Raw genomic sequence first — 9,827 nt, forward strand, 5'->3', positions numbered from 1 at the left:
GGATAAAGGCTGTAATATCACACCACCAGGGCTAGTACACCAGGCACTGAATCAGCACTCCTTGTGGCAAGGAGGTTCCCCCAGATAAGAAAGTGTTTGCATCTCCTCGGTCTCTGACACTTTGATGCAATTTGAGCTTAGTGGACAATGTTCAAGGGTAAATGATAGGAAAAAAAAATCTCTTACTCATGCCTGATTTTTATATATGAAAGAGATGATCAAACCTGGAGTACTGTTCAGAAATTAACTTCAGTTTAGAATAGTTTGAGATTTAAATAAAAATTACCAATACTGGGGTGCCTGGGTGGCTCAATGGGTTAAGGCCTCTGCTTTCGGCTCAGGTCATGATCTCAGGGTCCTGGGATCGAGCCCCGTGTTGGGCTGTCTGCTCAGCAGGGAGCCTGCTTCCCTTCCTCTCTATCTGCCTGCCTCTCTGCCTACTTGTGGTCTCTGTTTGTCAAATGAATAAGATCTTTAAAAAAAAATTACCAATGCTTTATACTTCTCATCCACTTTCTCTTATTAACATTTTACTCTGGTATATTTGTCTTAACTAAGTAATGACACTGATCCATTATTAACTAAACGTCATTTTTCAGATTGCACTGGTTTTTCCCTAATGTTTTTGTTTATTTGAGAGACAGCAAGTGGTAGGGAGAGGGAGAGAGAATCTGAAACAGGCTCCACACTGGCTGCAGATCCTGATACAAGGCTCAATCCCACAGCTGTGAGATCATGACCTGAGCCGAAACCAAGAGTTGGATGCTCAACTGACTGAGCCACCCAGTCACCCCTTTCCTGAATACTTTTATATTTCAAGATCCTATTTTTATATTTCAAGATCCCATCCAGGATACCACAGTGCATTTAATAGTCTTGTCTCCTTATCTTCCACTGTCTGTGACAGTTTCATAGACCTTTGGTGTTTTCGTATCCTTGACTGTTTTCAGGAGTACTTGTCATGTATTTTATGGAATACCCCTCAATTTAGGTTTCTCATATTTTTTAAATGATTGCAATGGCATTACAGATTTGTTTTGTGTTATTTTGTAGGAAGACCACAGAAATAAAAAGCTATGCTCATCATATTAATAGTATATGCTGTCAATATGAGTAATCACTGGTAATGCTAAGCTTGATCACTTGGTTCAGGTCATATCCCACAAAAGCATGGGTAGGTGAGAACTGTGCTACTTGGTAAAAAATTTTAAGATATTAGTGTATCACACTGTACGTAATCTAAGAATCCTTTTTTATGTATTTCTGAATTTAATGTTGGAAACAATATAAATGTCGATAGGTTAAAAATTATAACACCCAGAATTTAAAAACTTCACACTGATCCAGCTCATAGTCCAGTTTTTTTTTTATTTTTAGTGTTTATTAGAATATTAATGAATCATTGCCCTTTGCCCCCAAAGATCTAGCTTCAGAAGTTTATCTTCATATTCATTGGCATAGTGGTGCCCAATTCTTATATTCCATTTAATTCCTAGAGTTTGGACTTTGAGTAATAAAAGGACTGAAAGAAACTGTATTTCATGAGCTAATTAACACAGATCATTACATTAACCCATATAACAATAGGAGGTATAACATGTCTAGTCATCATAACTAAAATCTATGATAGTAGAAGAAATAGGTAAAACTTAGAAGGGTGGAAAATTAAAAAGCTATATATTTGTATAGGGTTTTTAAAAAGCTTTGATAAATTGTTATGGTACTAGTCAGAAGATTTAAAAGGAATGGGTGTTTTAACAGAAAGATAAGTTTAGACATATAGGCTAAGTTGATAGGCAGATGACATGGATATATAAAGATGTAGGGGCAGATGGTCACTCTCAGGTAATAGCTTGCTAGCTGAACTATGAGAGGATTATGGGGAAGCAAGAGTTACTGGGGAAGCAAGAACACATCGGCATGTAAATGCACACATAGGATCCATATTGTCCAACATAAATGTGAGTGAAAATCTAATAGGACCTCATAAAAGCAGCACTTCTGGGAGAGATTGGAGTACATGTGGAAAGCCATTTTGTTGATAAACTTGTTCTTAAAACATAGGCGTACACCTCTGGTAGAGAATAATAATGCAACAACACAGGTAGCATATAATCATGTCCCTATTGAGATAACAGGAATAAGATATTTGTTAGACTACTCAGGAAACCAGAGAAGACTTTTGATGACCAGAGTGCAGTAAATCCAAGAGAAATAGATCAGAAACAAGCAAGCACAGTGAGAAAGTCATTAGCACAGAAAATAAGGAAACAAGGAATTATTGAATAAACTGAATATGGAAAAAGAGCTAGATTATACATCCCTTATAGATAGACAACTCAAGAGAAAGAAAAAAAATACATAATGAGAAATGGACACAAGGCCTAACACTACAGAACTGCCACATTGCCAGAAAATGTGGTGTATTAACAGTGATAGTTAAACAGGATTAAATTGTTAAGACTGATAGGACCCAAAATGACAATGCTGACACGTGTTACAATTTATTAAGGGGAAAAGGTGGAATATCATTAAGGATTTGCATACAGCCAAAGGCTGCTTCATACCATGGGGTTTGGATAAGGGCCAGGCATGAACTCCCATTTTCCTCTATTATATGAACATAATTTTATTGTCAGATAAGAACCACTGAGCACAGAATCACTCAGAAACCCAAAATGGATTTACTGTTGGGGTTTCTTAAACCCTGCCAGATGTGTGGGCATATTCTTACTATGTAGCTAGCCCCTGTTGCAGAGGATTCTGAAGGTTTCAGTGAAAACAGGTATAAATCATCAATCGCACTGTTATTAATAAACACTGTTGATAAGCTCTTAAAACCTGCCCCCAAACATCCTGTACTGCTGGTTACAAACACTATTAATATATTTCATTCCTTAACCAACAGATAATCATGTGCAGATATTTTAGCTCCAGCCTATTTCAGGTCTGCAGGACTTAATCCTCACAACAAAGTCCACCCACCCCGATTTTGCGTCAAAGCATTTTATAACAGCAGCAGCACCACCACCACCACCAGCAACAACAAAATTCACTCTTAGTTTGACAGCAATCGTGTCAAACGTGTCTTTCAACAGCATATATTCAAATAGATGATCAAAATGCATGCACATATTTCAAAGAGTTGTAATAACCAGTGAGGAATTGTACCATTTAAACTATCCTGTAATGCTACACAAATTTCCTGATATTTTTATATTTTTGCCTTTTGTTTTTGCCTACCTGTTCTGCACTTTACGGTATACATCTTTTGAATAATTAAGAACCCTAATTAATCTGTCATCATTTAAGTCTAAATATTTAGGCCAGTTCTATTTCACAGACATAGTATTCTGTGAAATGAAAACCCTAGCCACATTAGTATTATTCCAGATAGTCATTGTCTGAGCTCTGATCTGTTCTTTCATTAGGAGGACAGAAAATAATCCTAGAAGTATGTTTATTAAGTTGGCCATCGTACAACTGCTTCATTTCTTTAAAAGTGGAGGAATTTTGGCAGTCTCTGGCCCCAAGGGACATCTGAGTCTAAGCTAAAGGAGCGTATTATTCACTTGTTCTAAACCTTTCAAAAGGCATCAGAGTTATCTTTACCCCTTTGTAACACCCAAATGTTGGCTCTTCTCCACTCAGCAACAATCTCACATTGCCCTCATTTACCATTAATTTTAAAATAAACCTTTCTCCTCGAAGTCAGTGATAGTTGTGGTAACAAGACAAAATGACCAGGGTTTATTCTTTGGGCCATTCCCAGTCATATAGAGTTGGATTGGATAACTACAGAGAAATATAGCTACTCAACCCCCATAAGCAACATAACATTTGCATAGTTAAGCCCAACTATGTGAAATATAAAGAAAAGGTTGTCCAAAATGTTGTCCATCCCATCAATATCTTGGAATTCTTTCCATTACTCAATAGATATAGTTTCTGTTTTGTTGTTGTTGTTGTTTTAAGATTTTATTTATTTATTTGACAGAGATCACAAGTAGGCAGAGGCAGGCAGAAAGAAAGGAAGGGAGGCAGGCTCCCTGCTGAGCAGAGAGCCCAATGCGGGGCTTGATCCCAGGACCCCGGAATCATGACCTGAGCTGAAGGCAGAGGCCTCAACCCGCTGAGCCACCCATGCTTCCCTAGTTTCTGTTTTTGAAATGTTTCTTGGACCTTAATTTAAAAAAAAAAAAAAAGTTGTATGTAAATTTCTTTTTCATACGCTATGCTATGGACTGAATGTTTGTGTCCCCCCCATTCTGAATCCCCCAGTGTGATGGCATTTGAGGTCTCGAACTTTTAGGAGTTAATTAGGTTTAGATGAGGTCATGAGGATGGAGTCCTCATAATAAGTTAATGTCCTTATTAGGTAAGGACACCAGAGCCCTTGTTCTCTACTTCATATAAAGATGTAGCATGCAAGGAAGCTATCTGTAAACCAGGATTAGGACCTTTACCAAGAACCCCCACCATGCTGCCAAAATGATCTCAGACTTCCAGGCTCCAGAACTGTGAGAAATAGATATTTGTTATTTAAGCTACCACATCTGTGGTATTTTGTTATAGCAGTCTAAATTAAGAATCCATATCTTATCTTCCAATACCACCAATAAAACACAGTGATTTATCTAATGAAGACTCACCCTTAGGTTCCTCATGTTAAATGGCAAAACAGCACTAAAGATTTGTAGATTAGCACTCCCGTCCTTTGTCACCCTCTATTTATTGAAGCAGGTATTTTAGTTGCTAATTCCAATTGTTTATTAAATGGTAACTTTGAGGTTAATAGAGAATATAATGTTTCTTACCCCATTGCACTATATGAGCAGTCTAGTGAATACCTTCACCTGAAGAAATGAAACTAGGAGGATAAAGTGATAGAATATATTCTACACGAGCCATTGATAATATTAAAATTATTGGCTTCAGTCATTGGGCACTTGAAGACAAACCCAAAAAATTTAACAAGTTATGTCAATATTCGTTTGATTATATCCAGAGCCTGTAATAATTGATGACAATACTGGACCTTCTAATGAATATTCAACTGTTAATCTTAAGTGGGTTCTCCCATATGCAGTAAGTCATTTTCTTACACCACTTTCAAAATTTCTTTTTTGTTGTTAGCTTTCAACATTTTTACTCTGATGTATCTTTGTGTGGATCTCTATGTCCTTATCCTATTGGAATTTTTTGAGCTTTGTAGATGTATAGATTAGTATTTTGTGTTCCTCATATTTGGAATATTTTCAGCCACTATTTCTTCTTTTTTAAAAAATTATTATGTTAGTCACCATACAATACATCATTAGTTTTCGATGTAGTGTTCCATGATTCATTGTTTACATATAACACCCAGTGCTCCATGCAATATGTGCCCTCCTTAATACCCATCACCAGGCTCACCCACCCCCAACCCTCTCCCTCCTAAAACCCTCAGTTTGTTTCTTGGAGTCTATAGTCTCTCATGGTCTGTCTCCCACTCCAATTTCCTGCCCTTCATTTTTTCCTTCCTTCTCCTAATGTCTTCTGTGTTATTCATTATGTTCCACAAATAAGTGAAACCATATGATAATTGACTTTCTCTTCTTGACTTATTTCACTCAGCATGATCTCTAGTCCCATCCCTGTCAATGCAAAAGTTATGTATTCATCCTTTCTGATGGCTGAGTAATATTCCATTGTATATATCCATTTGTCTGTTGAAAGGCATCTTGGCTCTTCCCACAGTTTAGCTATTGTGGCTATTGCTGCTATGCACATTGGGGTACATATGGCCCTTCTTTGACTACATACATACCTTTGGGGTAAATACACCAAAGTGCAATTTCTGGGTCATAGGGTTGCTCTATTTTTAGTTTTTGGAGGAACCTCCACACTTTTCCAAAGTAGCTGCAACAACTTGCATTCCCACCAACAGTGTAAGAGGGTTCCCCTTTTTCCACATCCTCTCCAAAATTTGTTGTTTCTTGCTTTGTCAAATTTTACCATTCTAACTGATGCAAGGTGGTATGCCAATATGGTTTTGATTTAAATTTCCCTGATGGCTAGTGATGATGGACATTTTTTCATGTGTCTGCTAGTCATTTGTATGTCTTCTTTGGAGAAGTGTCTGTTCATGTCTTCTGCCCGTTTTTTGACTTTTGACTTGACTGGTTTTGGGGTGTTGAGTTTGAGAAGTTCTTTTTAAATCTTGGATATCAGCCCTTCGTATGTAGTATCATTTGCAAATAGCTTCTCACATTCCGTAGGTTGCCTCTTTGTTTTGTTGACTGTTTCCTTTGCTGTGCAAAAGCTTTTTAACTTGATGAAATTCCAAAACTTCATTTTCACTTTTGTTTCCCTTGTCTTTGGAGATGTGTCTAGCAAGAAGTTGCTGTGGCCAATGTCGAAGAGGTTACTGCCTATGTTCTCCTCTAGGATTTTGATGGCTTCCTGTCTCACATTGAGGTCTTTCATCCATTTTTAGTTTATCTTTGTGTGTGGTGTAAGAGTAGCTGTCTAATTTTCCCAGCACCACTTATTGAAGAGATTGTCTTTTTTCCCACTGGATATTTTTCCTGCTTTGTCGAAGATTATTTGACCATAGAGTTGAGGGTCCATATCTGGGCTCCCTACTCTGTTCCACTGGTCGGTGTGTCTGTTTTTGTGCCAGTACCATGCTGTCTTGGTGATCAGCTTTGTAATAAAGCTTGAAATCAGGTAACGTGGTACCCCCAGCTTTGTTTTCGTTTTTCAACGTTTCCTTGGCAATTTGCGGTCTTTTCTAGTTCCATACAAATTTTGGGATTGTTTGTTCCAGCACTTTGAAAAATTCCGATGGTATTTTGATCAGGATGACATTGAATGTATAGATTGCTCTGGGCAGGATAGACATTTTAACAGTGTTTATCCTTCCGATCCATGAGCATGGAATGTTTTTCCATCCTTTTGTGTCTTCTTCGATTTCTTTCATGAGTGTTCTGTAGTTCCTAGAGTATAGATCCTATACCAGTTTGGTTAGATTTATTCCAAGGTATCTTATGGTTTTTGGTGCATTGTAAATGGAATAGATTCTCTAATATCTCTTTCTACAGTTTCATTGTTAAGTGTATAAGAAAGCAACTGATTTCTGTGCATTGATTTTGTATCCTGCCACATTACTGAATTTCTGTATGCTTTCTAGTATTTTGGGGGTGGAGTCTTTTGAGTTTTCCACATAAGTTGTCACGTGATCTGTGAAGAGGGAGACTTTGACTTCTTTGCCATCTGAATACATTTTATTTCTTTTTGTGGTCTGATTGCTGTTCCTAGGACTTCTAGTACTATGTTGAATAATTTAGTGGTGAGAGTGGGCATGATTGTCGTGTTTCTGATCTTAAGAGAAAGGCTCTCACCTTTTCCCCTTTGAGAATGATATTCACTGTGGGTTTTTCATAGACGAAGTTTATGAAATTGAGGAATGTTCCCTCTCTCCCTATTCTCTGAAGAGTTTTAATCAGGAACGGTTGCTGTATTTTGTCAAATGCTTTTTCTGCATTAATTGAGATGACCATATGTTTCTTCTCTCTCTTTTTTATGTGTTCTGTCACATTGATTTGCCACTGTTGAATCCCAGGGATAAATCCCACCTGGTCCTGGTAGATAATCCTTTTAATGTACTGTTGGATCCTATTAGCTAGGATCTTGTTGAGAATTTGGTATCCATATTCATCAGGGATATTGGTCTGTACTTCTCCCTTTTGATGGGGTCTTTGCCTGGTTTGGGGATCAAGGTAATGATGGCCTCATAGAAAGAGTTTGGAAGTTTTCCTTCCATTTCTATTTTTTGAAACAGCTTCAGGAGAATAGGTATGATTTCTTCTTTGAATGTTTGGTAGAATTTCCCAGGGAATCTGTCAGGTCCCGGACTTGTTTTTTGGGAAGTTTTGATCACTGCTTGAATCTCATTGGTTATTTGTCAATTCAAACTGTCAGTTTCTTCCTGATTCAGACTTGGAACTTTCCAGGAATGCATCCATTTCTTCTAGGTTGCTTAACTTATTGGCATAGAGCTGTTGATAATAATTTCTGATGATTGTTTCTATTTTCTTGATGTAGTTTCATTCATTCATAATTTTACTAATTTAGGTAATTTCTCTTTTCTTTTGGATTAATCTGGCCAGTGGTTTTATCAATCTTATTAATTCTTTCAAGGAACCAGCTTCTAGTTTTGTTGATGTGTTCTACTGTATCTCTGGTTTCTAGCTCATTGGTCTCTGTCTGCTCTAATCTTAATTATTTCCCTTCTCATGTGTGGGGTAGGCTTAATTTGTTGTTGTTTCTCCAATTTTTTAAGGTGTAAAGAGAGCTGGAGTATTCTGGGTTTTTTGTGTGTTTTGTTGTTGTTGTTGTTGTTTTGTTTTGTTTTGTTTTAATGAGGCTTGGATGGCTGTATATTTCCCCCTTAGCACCACTTTTGCCATATCCCGTAGGTTTGGGACCAATGTGTCTTCCATTTTTATTGGTTTTCATGAGTTGTTTAAGTTCTTCTTTGATTTCCTGGTTGATCCAAACATTCTTGAGCACGATGGTCTTTATTTTCCAAGTGTTTGAATTTCTTCCAAACTTTTTCTTCTGATTGAGTTCCAGTTTCAAAGCATTGTGGTCTGAGACTATGCAGAGAATAATCTCAATCTTTTGGTATCAGCTGAGACCTGATTTGTGACACTGTATGTGGTCTATTCTGGAGGAAGTTCCATGTGCACTCGAGAAGAATGAGTATTTCTTTCTTTAGGATGGAATGTTCTGTACATATCTAAGAGTTCCATCTGGCCCAATGTGTCGTTCGAAGCTCTTGTTTCTTTGTTGATTTTCTGCTTAGATGATCTGTCTGCTGCTGAGAGTGGCATGTTAAGATCCCCTACGATTAACATATATTTATCAATATGTCTTTATTTTGAATAACAGTTGGCTTATGTAGTTGACTGTTCCCATGTTGGGGGCATAAATATTTGCAACTGTTAGACCTTCTTGTTGGATAGACCCTTTAAGAATGATGTAGTGTCCTTCTGTATCTCTGACTACAGTTTTGAGCTTAAAAACTAATTTGTCTGATATGAGAACCACTACCCCAGCTTTCTTTTGAGGCCCACTAATGTGAAAGATGGTTCTCCATCCCTTCCTTTTCAGTCTGGATGTATCTTCAGGTTCACAGTGCATCTCTTTTAGACACAGTATGGATGGGTCCTGTATTTTTATCAAGTCTGCAACCCTATGGCATTTTATGGGAGCATTTAGGCCATTCACGTTGAGAGTAATTATTATTTTTTTAAAGATTTTTTATTTCTTTAACAGAGAGAGATCACAAGTAGGCAGAGAGGCAGGCGAGAGGTGGGGAAGCAGGCTTCCTGCTGAGCAGAGAGCCCAATGTGGGACTTGATCCCAGGACCCTGATATCATGACCTGAGCCAAAAGCAGAGGCTTAACCCACTGAGCCACCCAGGCCCCCTAGAGTAATTGTTGACGTTTTTATTGACATTATGTTGCCTATGAAGTCCTTGTTTCCATAGATTGTGTCTGTAAATTTCTGTTCTATGTCACTCTTGGGTTCTTTCTTCTTTTATAGAACACCCCCCCCCCCTTAATATTTTTTGCAAGGCCACCTTTGTAGTCACATATTCTTTTAGTCTTTGCCAGTCTTGGAAGCTCTTTATCTCTCCATCCATTCTGAATGTCAGCCTTGCCAGATAAAGTATTCTTGGCTGCATGTTCTTCTCATTTAGTGCCCTGAATATGTCTTGCCAGCCCTTTCTGGCTTTCCATGTTTCTGAGGACAGGTCTGACATTATTCTGATGGT

The sequence above is a fragment of the Martes martes genome (assembly GCF_963455335.1).
Source record: "Martes martes genome assembly, chromosome: 12".
NCBI lineage: Eukaryota > Metazoa > Chordata > Mammalia > Carnivora > Mustelidae > Martes > Martes martes.